Here is a 12,063-nt window from a genome sequence, read left to right on the forward strand (position 1 = left end):
TCCTGGAGGTGCTAGTTAGATTTGGCAAGTGGAAAGCACTGGCCGAGAATGGCAGTGTGGAAGACAGAGTGAGCAGTCATTCTTCCTCATTTCCTCCCTGCTCTGTTTTTCTCTCTGGCTTCTCTTTGGGACAGACTCAAACTTGGACTAGCCTCACCCAGTGCTCTTTACTGCTCCTGCTTCTTCAGGCCCAGCAGCGATACCTCACTGTCCCTCGCTGGTGCCCTAACCCTGTGCAAACACACCTTTAACATCAGTCTCTTCGCTAAAATGTTTCTTTCAAACCCCAGCTGAACCAGAACATTGTGGCTCAGTGGTTGAGCATTGACCTATGAGCCAGTAGGTTATGGTTCAATTTGGGGTGAGGGCATATGCCCAGGTTGCAGGCTCCATCTCCAGTAGGGAGCATGCAGGAGACAGTTCATTGATGATTCTCACTCTCTCTCTGCCTCTCCGTTCCTCTATGAAATCAAATAAAAAAATACATATTTATACATGTGTATTTTTTTAAAAAACCCAGCTGAGTTTGCCTTTTGTCCCTGCCAGAATCCTGATGAGCACTGGGACCATGGCTTAACTCCAGCAGTGTTATTTTAGATTTGGGGAGATTTAAATTAATTTATTCAAAAAATATTTACTGAGTGTCTACAATGTATTGAGAGAGAGAAAACAAACAAACAAAAACAAAACAACAACAGCAAAGAGATGCAGCCCTCAGGAAGCACAGAGTCCACTGTGAAGGTGGGCGATGTGGTTTCTCGCAGTGTTACGTTCTACATTGGCAGCACATATCACATACAAGGTCACGTCCCTGCCTGACCCACACGGTTGCTTAACAAGTACGTGGCCCTCTCTGGTTGTTTTTGTTTTGTTTTAATTTTCCCTTGAAGACACTGTTTTCATGCTTTGTTCCTCTTCTTTCATCTCAGGGAGGCAACAGCGTAATTGAGTTAGGAAATGTCTCACCTCTTAGTTTTAGCATGTCTACGAGGGATGCAGGCAATCGACAGTGTTCTCCAGGGGAGAGCATGTGAATGTGACACCTGTGGGTGTACCTGGTGCCCCTTTTCTGCCTGTAGCCTCACTGACCTCCATGGGTATTGTTAGCATCACTGAGCTAGAAGGAAAGGAGGGACAGATGTCAGAGATGGGTGGGGACTTAGCAATTGGGAAGCAAGGATGTGAGGCCCGGTGAGGGGACTTCCTGGCGAAGAGGACTGACTGATGCAAGCTGGACAGTGGCTAAGCCTGGACTGAAATTTGGTTCTGTCTCTCTTTGGTGTTCTGTGTGTCAGCATAGGACCTTGTGACCAGAGTTCAGATGGTCAGACATGAGTGGGCCTGTGACATGAGCCGTGTTCTTGGTATGTGAAACAGCTCTCCATGGAGAGCAGACCACACATGCTCCGAATCCTGCTTCTCCCAATCTACAGGGTTCTCTCATTTCTTCCGCTCCACAGGCGAGCAGCCAGGGACCTTCCAAGTTTCAGTTCATTGGCTTGTGGCGGTGCCAAGCTGTAACAGAAGCCTCCAAAGGGACCGATCTCATCTCTTCTTCATTTAAGGGCCTTTCTCCAGATGTGGCTGAGAGGGACAGAGACGCAGGGAGAGGACTCCAGGCTTAAATGCCAGCAATCCAATTAAAGGCATGTTTAACCTTTGTCAATAAGCCCCTGCTGGTCCCACTTCTAGGATGGCAGAGGGGTAAGGGATGTGGGGGAGGAAGATGAACCGATTTACTGGGAAGCCCTGGACTGAGAGGAGGGGCCTGGGGTTTAGAACATCTGTCCTGCCCTGGGGAGCTCAGCCTGCTGTTCAAAAGGACTCGCTCCGGAAGGCCTCTGGCAGCAGATGAAGGACAACACGCAGTGCAATCAGCCACCTCCTCAGGTGCCTTCCCTGGCGAAGGGGGCTGCATGCCTGTGCATTTGGTTCAAAGAGCCACCGGGAATCTGGCCCAGCTGCTTGGCTTCCATTAAGAACACGAGAGATGGAATTAAACACCATAAACAGTGGGCAAAGAAATGGAAAATAGAATTGAGTGTTTAACACAGCCTTGGGTGGTGAAGACCTCCAGGGTCTAGAAGCAGCACAAGAACCCAAAAAGGAGCAGGTAAGAAAGGTTCTATCTGCCAAAACCGGTTTGGCTCATTGGATAGAGCGTCAGCCTGCAGACTGAAAGGTCCTGGGTTCGATTCTGGTCAGGGTCATGTACCTTGGTTGTGGGCACATCCCCAGTAGGAGGTGTGCAGGAGGCAGCTGATCGATGATTCTCTATCATCAATGTTTCTAACTCTCTATCCCTCTCTCTTCCTCTCTGTAAAAAAATAAATAAAAGTTCTACCCACATGAACATGAACACATGTAATGGCAAATCAACTGAAAGATGCTTGCCTCGAATATGGCAGTTAAAGGCTGTTGTTATTCCTTGTCACTAATTCATTCGTTTATTGGGCTGGCTGCTAGAATGACAGAGATCAAAGGCTCAGCGAGCTCGGAGCTGCCCCGCGGCGGGAGATAGAATGTGTCACCCTGTTCCAACTGCCCGTTTATCATCGTTGGTTGTGACAGGTCGAGGGGGCTCCTGTGTACATATTTGTACATACTGATAAGAGGAGTAAGGGATGTCATTAGGCAAGTAGACAAATGCAAGAATTGGCAATTTACAGAAGGAAAAATGCATTGGGTTTGAAAATGCTGTGTAAAATTCCTCAATCTTGTTAATAATGATTGAAGGGCAAATCATTTTTGGCCATTAAATTACCAAGTTATTTTCTTAATGAAAATATCCAAGGCTCGCATAGATGTAGTGAAATAAGTAATGTTATGCTCTTGCAAATAAAGAAAAGGTAATAAGCAGTATTTTGGCAATATTTATTAAGTCTTTAAAATGTCCATATTATTTGACAGCAATTGTACTTCTAGGAATATATGTAAAGGAAATTATCAGAGATCCAGGCAAAGGCTTATACATAAGAACACTCATAACATATATATTCTTCTAAAAAAAAAAAGCAGTTTTAATGTCCTACAATAGGCAAGTGGACAATTAAATTAACACACATTTATAAATAGTTTATTTTGAGTAAAACTCATGATATTATGAGCTTGAAGAATAGTTAAGGATAATGTATATATAAGTATAACAAGTACCGAAAAAGTGGGATACAAACTATATATGAGTGTCATGATCCCAATTTGGTAAGGAAAAATAAACATTTTGTTATTGTATTTGAAAGTACATTATATATACTTTTTCCCCTAAATGTTCTCTAATTGTATCAATATTGATAGAATTATAATTTTAAAATGTATGTATGGATCAATTAAATACACAACTTGAGTTTTAAAATGTTAACATGCTATGAAAACAAAAAAATGCATATATTGGAGTAGAAAAAACACAACATAGATACACAGCTTTAGTAGGGGCAGATACAAGAAAAGCAGGGTGCTTAGCAGAAAGATGGTTATCAGTGGGTGGGCCAATGGGCTCTGAACACACGAGCAAGATTTATGTTTGTTTTGTTTTTTTTCTCCTCTACAGTGTGATGTCTTCAAATCACCCACATCTCCTGCTTCTCCAAAACATCCCGTGGGCACTTTGGATTCACTTAATGATTCTCCTTAGGATGATCCCTGGACTCCCTGAAGGGGTCCTCCCCCTGAGATGTGGGGAAACACAGCAGAGAAAGAGATTTGAATCCAAAACTGGTTTTGAGGGTTGAAAGGATGAGCTCTTGGGGTCACCGGCGCTGAATCCCTGGAGATGAAAGACAGAGAGTGGTTCTGGGGCTTAGGATCAACCTGCACCTAGCATCCTGGCTGTGGCCACCCTGAGAGAGGCGGGGTGTGGGATGCAGAGAAGAAAGCAGTGGGGTCTGGGATCCTGGCTGCCCACGTTCAGGGCCCTTGACTGAGCTCTGTCCTGAGAAGAAAGGGGCTTCTTCCTAATGAAACTGTGATGGTTGGCCTGCAACTTCGGTGGCAGGTGGTGGGGGTGTGACTCTCCCAGCAATCGGGCACCGGGCAGGGTGTCATCAGCCCTAACATGTGATACATGCAGAGACTCCAGTATAAATTCCTCCAGAGGGCAGAAGTCAGATTGCCCATGTTAGGCTGTGTAAGCCCCAGCACTTCTGGACAATTCAGGGAAAAGAGAACCCTGAAGAAGGGGGGAAAAAATGAGATGCCCTTCTAATAAGACATGAAGAGGCTCCATTATTCTTTGGAAAAATAAAGGCAATGAGACAAACCTTTTGCAGCCTATGGTTAGGAAGCAGACATATCCATTAGTCCACTGTGGGCATCTACCGTGTTTCCCCGAAAATAAGTCATCCTCCAAAAATAAGTCCTACTTATAAGTTTCCTTCTGAGTGAAATATAAGGCATTCCCCCTAGGTTAAACATGAGAGATTTGGTCCACTGATTCTGAAAGAAATGGAGTCATAAGAAATTCACCAGGAAATTCAGGAATTGGATTGTTATGATGATGTTCCAGAAGATGATGACATGATTGTCATTGAATAAATGAGTAAATTCTTGATACTATAGGATTCACAGTTTGTCTGGTTTGTGTTGACAACTGCCGTACTATCATACAGTATACAGGTAATAAATTTCCTTTATTTTCATTTAACAATAAATGTGTACCATATTCTTCTTCATGGAAAAATAAGACATCCCCTGAAAATAAGACCTAGCACATCTTTGGGAGCAAAAATTAATATAAGACACTGTCTTATTTTCGGGGAAACAGGGTACTGTTTTATAAAGATAAAAAGACCAAAGTAAACAACCTCACCCCCACCCCAAAGGTTAAGCAGTGTGTGAGGTTGTCAAATAGGATTTAAACCCAACTGGCCATGTGGAGCATGTGTGGGCCCTTCAGAAATTCCATCTGTCCTTCAGAGACACTTCCTTTAATGACCTGACAGTGGGTGTGGCATGTCAGCCCCTCCTGTCATGCTCCCAGAAGCTTCCCCTCTGGGCCTTGGGGGCACATTAGCAGCCCCTGGGTGTTTGGCAACCCTGTCAGATGCCTCCTCCTACCTGATACAGAGCTAGAGTGTTTCTGACATCGGCGGCTTATCCCTGAGCTTCTAGATGGTTTTGAGCAGAGAAATCTTCATCCCAAAGCAACAGACATCCTTCTGTACCCCAGGCACTGAATAAATCAGTGGAGACCTCAAACTCCATAATTCTAACAGAGAGAGCCGTCTCTGATGGCTGCAGCAATTTGCTCTCTCCTGGGTTAGTGACCGGCTGTAATTGATGAGGAAACTGACAGCTCTTTGTCTTCCTTCACTACATTTGTCATTTGGCAGCTGGCTTATTCTTTATGTGTTGCCCACGACTCTCTCTCTCTCTGTCTGTCTCTCTCTCTCTCCCTGGGCACTTGTGGAGCAGATGTATCTCCTCTCCCCACAGACAGGATCTATAAAGCCATAACATGTTTTTAATGCAATTCAGCTTTCTGAAAAATGCATAATTGGAGAGTTCCAAAATAATTAGTTTATTATAGTGGGGCTGAGAAAATGAACTTGCATCTCATTTATGAGCCATTAGATCCCATGTTCGATGAGCCCGGTTGCTATTAATGCCACCAGCATGTAATTTAGCATACTTTATCAAAACGTGTCACAGTTGAGCATCTCCTGCTCCCAGCCACCATGTCTGGGGGGCAGGGCTGAGTGGGATTGCTGAGAATCCTTCCCATAGCAAGCCTGTCTCTTTCTTTCTTTCTTTCTTTCTTTCTTTCTTTCTTTCTTTCTTTCTTTCTTTCTTTCTATCTTTCTTTCTGGTAAAATATACATAACATAAGCTTCATTATGTGTATCATTTTTAAGCCTACAGTTCAGAGGCATTAAGCACATTCATATTATTGTGCCGCAGTCACCACCATCCATCTCCAGACCTTTTTCATCTTGCAAAACTGAAACTCTCTGCCCATTAAATAGGAGCCCCTTATGGCCTGCAGCTTTTGCTATAATTTTTCCTTCCCCCTCACCCAGTGACTCAAACTATGAGGCTCCCTTCCATGAGAACATGTGACATCCATCCCATGTCTTTCGGAAGCAGTTAGGTAAAGAGCTAAAGCATGGACATGACGAGGAAGAGAAAAAAAGCAGAACATGAAATGTGTGGCACAGCCTGCAGGTATGTGGTCATTGTCCCAGGAGGGAAGAGAAGTTAACGCCTTCCTAGACACAAACTTGGATATTTTTCAGGTAATATAATGAGAATGAAAATATTAATTGCATCTTCTACACATACTCCCACATGTGCCCATACATGGCACGGAGGAATCTCCTCCTTCAAATACCGATGGTAGTGGGAGAGAAGAACAATAGTCGATGAAAAATTTTATAATACAAGAGACTAGTAATAACGACTCTAATAAAAGCCTAAGAAGGAAGTCAGAATTGATAGTCCTGGGATCCTAAAGGGCGATGCTCAGGGCGGGGCAAAGAACCCTGCGTGGGGGTGGAGCAGATAAGAAGAGCTCTTCATCACCTCTTCCTCCGTAGATGGATGTCCTGGGTGGGGGAAGAGGAAAAGGCTGCCCCCGGTGGAATGCTGGGAAAGGGTAGTGGGCTACAGATGACCTCTGTCCAGGATCTCAGCACACGGTGTGCATGCTCCCAACCAACCGTGGCCCAGAGATGCAGAGCTCTAGCATGACACAACATCCCTTCCTCCTACATGGCTGTCATTAGGAGGATGGCCAAAGTAACAGAATCCTTAGATAGTGGCTCTGCCTCATTTCTTTGGGGGCTCATCACTGAAGAAGGAGAGGGCCTTTCCCCCTTTCCTTCTTAAAAGAGCAAGTTGAGCTTTGTAACTTGATGCTCTGGGCTTATTCCAAGGACAAGGTAAGAGTCTTTCATTTTTTTGGCTCCTAGAAGAACACAGCTAGGTTGTCACAACAGTGAAGTCTAAACAGTGGGAAGAATCTGAAGCTGGGCAAGGTGGTTTCTGAGATCAGTCGAGGATGTAGTGGTGGTGCTCCCACGTGGCACCTTTGGTTGGGAAGGATGCTGAGAGAGGTGGCACAGGCATTGCTTGGAGATTGATTCGAAACACCAAGATCATGAGAATCTAGCAGAAGGACTTATGAAGGCTGGCAGATGGGAGTTTGCTCTGTGCTGCCTTCTGGCTTGGGCACCACCATGTGGACATGGCCCAGGAGTGGTTTGTAGGCAACACACTAGCCCCAGGCACCTCCCGGAATGTATGGATAGCCCGAGCTCCTCTCCTCCTACCCCATCAAGTCTCCGGTATAACCCTGTGGAAGAGGAGGGGCCCAGTAAGAGCTGATGTCTGAATCTAAGCAATCTTGACAAGGGTCTTTAGAGAGTAATTTTATTTGATTAGGAAAAAACAATAACATAAGAGCTTTTGTTTCTGAGCACCGTGGAGCAGATCCTATTATGTAGAAAAACCAAAACTTGGAAAGAAAAATGGCTCATGAGAATCTAGGGGGAGGTGGCATTTTATAAGACTCACCAGGGGAAAACTCTACAGCCCAGTACACTACAGGGGAATACCCATTACATTAAATTTCACAGACGTAAGAATTTTAAGCATCGTGTGGAATGAGTTGTTAAAATAGCTGTTTTACATATAATTAATAATCATGCTGCATGAAAAAGATATCATGAAGCAGTAAGGTAATGCAAAAGGATGTCTAAGAAGGGATAAGGAGGAGGGGGAGGAAGGGGTAGGCGCTGGGACCCCTATTTGATTTCTGCCTCCTCCATGTAGAGCAGGGGAGTTTGGACTGAAAACAGGAACTAGAGCCTTGCCAAGGAATAGCATGAGGCCCAGAGCAGATGAAGAGCTGGAATCTCTGAGTGAGGAGCGGGAGGGGGAGGTGCTGGGTCATGAGGCTTAGGATGGAGGCCTCACCCTCTGTGCCATTCTGTGCCTGTCTTCCAGAAAACAGATATGATGGCCCCTATCAGCAGATCTCACGGTGTGATCCCCACACAGCAGCAGCACTGCCCGGGCACTTATCACAAATGCAGATTCTCAGGTTTTACCCAGACCTGCTGATTCCCAGCATGGGAGAACGGAACCAGAGAGCTGCTGGAGGAGGCGGATCAGCATTCGGATGGCCACGCAGGCCTGGCACCCTGGGCTACGTCCCATGGCTGTCAGGAGGGGCTGGTGGGGGACACCCTCGCATGCTGTCGGACATCTTGAAACTATCAGCTTGTAGTGAGTGAGTTCACAGGTCCTGGCTCGGACGAACTGCATCCCCACATCTTGACGGGGCTGCAGATGAGATCACCAGAGTGCTGGCTGTCAGCTGTCAAAGCACGTTTGGAAAAGAGCAAGCTGGATACTCTCTCGTCCAACCAGATGGAAAGGTTGCAGCGGGAAGTCACAAGGAACAGTTGGAGTCGCCAGAATGGTTCCCTTCCTCTCTGCTCCTCTTCCTTTCCCGAGCACCCTCCCCCTCGCACTTAGTCAGGGTAATAAATAGAACTGGAAGTGCACGGGGCCCCCCTGCGTGCAGGGAAGCATAAATTATCTCTCCAGCACTCCAGCGCTAATTTGTAACATAGATTAAATCTGGCTGCAGACGGGGGAGGAATTGCACCTTTAAGATTTGCCATGGCATTTAGGGAAATCACTCACTTGACACATTAGGATGGATTAGAACGTGTCACTGTGAATACCGGACATGTCCCTGTTGTCACAGGATGTTGGAGGAACAATGATCTCACGTCTGAGTAGAAATCGTACTCGGAGGCTGAAGTTAATGTAGCATACGGAGCCGAGTGGGAATGGGGCTCGCACATCTTGCGAGCGCAGGCAATGGCCCATCCTCGTGCTGCTTAACATATTTTCTCCACTTCATCTGCTTTGCTGTAAATAAGACGATTATTGTTTTGCTTGGAAGAGGCCTCAGCCCCTCTGAACTCAGAACAACCGTAACATGGACTCGCAGTTCAAAGGTTAAAAGAGAATTGATCCGGGAGCTCTCCCCAATCCCTGGCTCTGCTCCCTGCCCTCCAAAGGATAAATCTCTTTCTCAGATAAATCCAGATTACTTTTCCAGTGCATTGGCTTTTGGCCTCTCTGCTGAACAGTACTTTGACATAACCCGGACAGCCTCCCCATAGCTATGAGGAAATCATTTCTAACATCTGAGGTTAATTCAGTAAACGAAGCGTTGGATTTTCTTCATGGGAGCAAGAAAAACGGTTCGGAGACGGTTAGAAAAGGCGAGGCGCGCTCAGAGCACATTCCCTGGGGCTCCGCCCCCGCGTGAAGCTCCGTTGCACATTTGTTGCAGAGCTAAATGAATAAACAGTAAGAAAAAAATGTCTTCATTTCTCCACTGCCTTTTGAGCGATTTCTCATCCTCCCGAGGGCCTGGTGAGATAAGTAGGATGGTGGGACTTCTACATTTGGCAAATAGGTAGACTGATCCAAGGGCAATGAACATGGATGGCCACTCATCACAGATCAAGTCAAGGCTACCAGGGAGAGTTCTTGCATTCTTTCACTGGGCCGAAGCCTGCTGTCTGTCATTCAGTACATCTGATTGCAAGTGTCTGCAGAAGTGAAGGAAAAAGACAGGGATAGGTGAGTCACACTATCCCAGCACAGGGGAATCCCAGCTGCCAAGGCCTGGTGCTCCCTCCAGGCCTCCAGATCCCTATCATCCCCAGGAACATTTCACCTGGGGAAGACCTCGGTACTCTTGGAAGACCGACCAGCAGCAAAGACTAGTTGATTTGATTAAACTTATCCTGAATTATGACTTAGTGGGAGATCAGGTACCTGAGGACTAGAAGAAAGAAAAGCTGAACGGGAGAGAAAGTCAAGGTTTGGGGCATGTGTAAGGGTCCCAGGGCTGAAGGAGATGCATTGGGAAACCTGGTCCAGTGGGTGTCTGAAGGCCCTCGAGTACAAATGTGTTTTCTTTGTGTGCAAGGGGCGGAGAGGCACGCAATAGTCAGAAGAGTCTGATCAAGAAATTCCTGGGATGAGCCTTTCATGGAGTAGGAGGCCTACTGTGATCTGAAGCGGAACTGTGAGAAAGGGCAGGTGACTGACCTTCAAGAACACAAGGGGATAGAGGAGGCTTTGGGCTTCTGATAACCACCAACCCTAAATTCAAGCAACCAGTGGGTGAAAATCTATCAGACTTCTCTCTGCCAGCAATATTTAGGGAGCTCTTGTTTGTTTCCTCTAATGTTTAGTGGGGAAAAAATGTATTGTGGGTCAAATTTTATACTCCTCCTCCAGCAGTCACATGTTGGGGTCCTAACTCCAAGTACTTCAGAATGTGGCTCTATTTGGAGCCAGGGCTTTTAAAGAGGTAATTAAGGTAAAGTGAGGTTATTAGGCAGGGCCCTAATTGAATGGCACTGTTCTTAGAGAAAAGGGGAGATTTGGACACAAATACAGAAATGGACAGAGGGAGGAGGATATGAAGACACAGGGAGGAAAATGATCACTTTCAAGCTTAGGAGAGGGTCTGGAACAGCCATCAGAAGGAACCAACCCTACTGACACCTTGATCTCAGACTTCCAGACACATTTCTATTGTTCAAGCAGCCCAGTCTACAGTACTTTATTAGGGAAGCCCCAGCAAACTAATGTAATTAGATAAACCTTGAAAACATTATGCTAAGGGAAGAAACCGGACACCATAGGTCACCTATTGTATGCTTTCATTTATGTAAAATGTGCAGAATAGGTAAATCTATAGAGACAGACAGTTGATTACTTGTGGCCAGGGCCTGGAAGAAGAGGGAAGAGTGGAGTGGCTATTTCCTCAATATAGGACCTCCTCTGAGGGTGATAAAATGTTCCACAAGTAGATAGTGGTGATGGTCGCAGGATATTATGAATGTATTGCATATCAATACATTCTACACTGTAACATGGTTAGTTTTCTGTTATGTGAATTTCAATTCAGTGTAAACAAAAGAAGATGGCCTGTGTGCATCCTTAGTAGAAAAGGGCACTGTTGAGGGGAGCTGCAGACACCATGTTCCCCTCTGCAGCTCTCCTCTACAGAAGGAGCAATGGCAGCCTTGGAAAAAAGTGGAAGGGTGTGAAATCCATGGGGCCATTATGAAGTGAGAGAGACACCAGAAACTAGTCTGCTTAAAGCAGACATGGGGCTGGCCAGCCATCATTGAATTAAGGGGACAGGGAACCACATGACTGTACCCTGTATTGGACTGAACCTTCTATTCCCTCTGCTTGAATCCCTGAAATGGATGTGTAGTCTGGGTTGCCCTGGAATCTTTTGAATATGCTTTTTATGTTGGGACATTTCTAAGCTTCTGAGTCTTGCAACCCAAGACAGGATCCAAGATCTCTTGTTTACAGGCTTCCTTGCACATAAGCCATGTGATGTAGACCAGATATGACTGCCTGAGAACAATTTAGCAGTAAGGAGGTTGCCCTTTGCAGGGCTGATGGCTGGTGAGGGGCAAGGAGGGGGGTGTCGGAGAGAAAGGATGCCTGGAAAGCAGGCTGATCAGGGCCCGGGATTGGGTCTCCAGCCCACCATGGATGAGTAATCCACAGGTCTGTCCTCACAGCTCTTCCCAATGTTATACCATCCATGTTCCTGTGTTCATGGCCACAGAGCTTCCAATCTTGACTCTATGAGCTCTTGTAGGGGCTGCCTTTATACCTGAACAAAGTGGTGTCGTGTCACTAAGAACCTTGACTTGGGCAGCCCACCAACCTAGTTCTAGACAACTTGCTTGTCCTTGTCAGGGAGAGAAGAAGGGCAAAGGGGAAGCTGGTTGAGGTGGGGTCTGCTCAGCACTGGAAGTTCCCAGCAGAAGCCAGATGGGAATGTCTGAGGAGAAAGCCCTGAACGGCACAGTTGGGAGGAGATCAACAGACAACTAATGCCGGTGGGTCTTAGTCCGGCATCTAGAAGGGTTTGGGAACCTGGAGAAGGTGCTGTGCTTAAATTAATCAAGAGTCCAGAGATGAAACATAATTTTGAAAGACATTATAGGGAATCAGAGAAGACTTAGCTAAAGGAACTAAGTTCTCTTTGTCTTAGGACTCCTT

The sequence above is a fragment of the Pipistrellus kuhlii genome, unplaced genomic scaffold (genome assembly GCF_014108245.1).
Source record: "Pipistrellus kuhlii isolate mPipKuh1 unplaced genomic scaffold, mPipKuh1.p scaffold_m20_p_4, whole genome shotgun sequence".
In the NCBI taxonomy this organism is placed as follows: Eukaryota; Metazoa; Chordata; class Mammalia; order Chiroptera; family Vespertilionidae; genus Pipistrellus; species Pipistrellus kuhlii.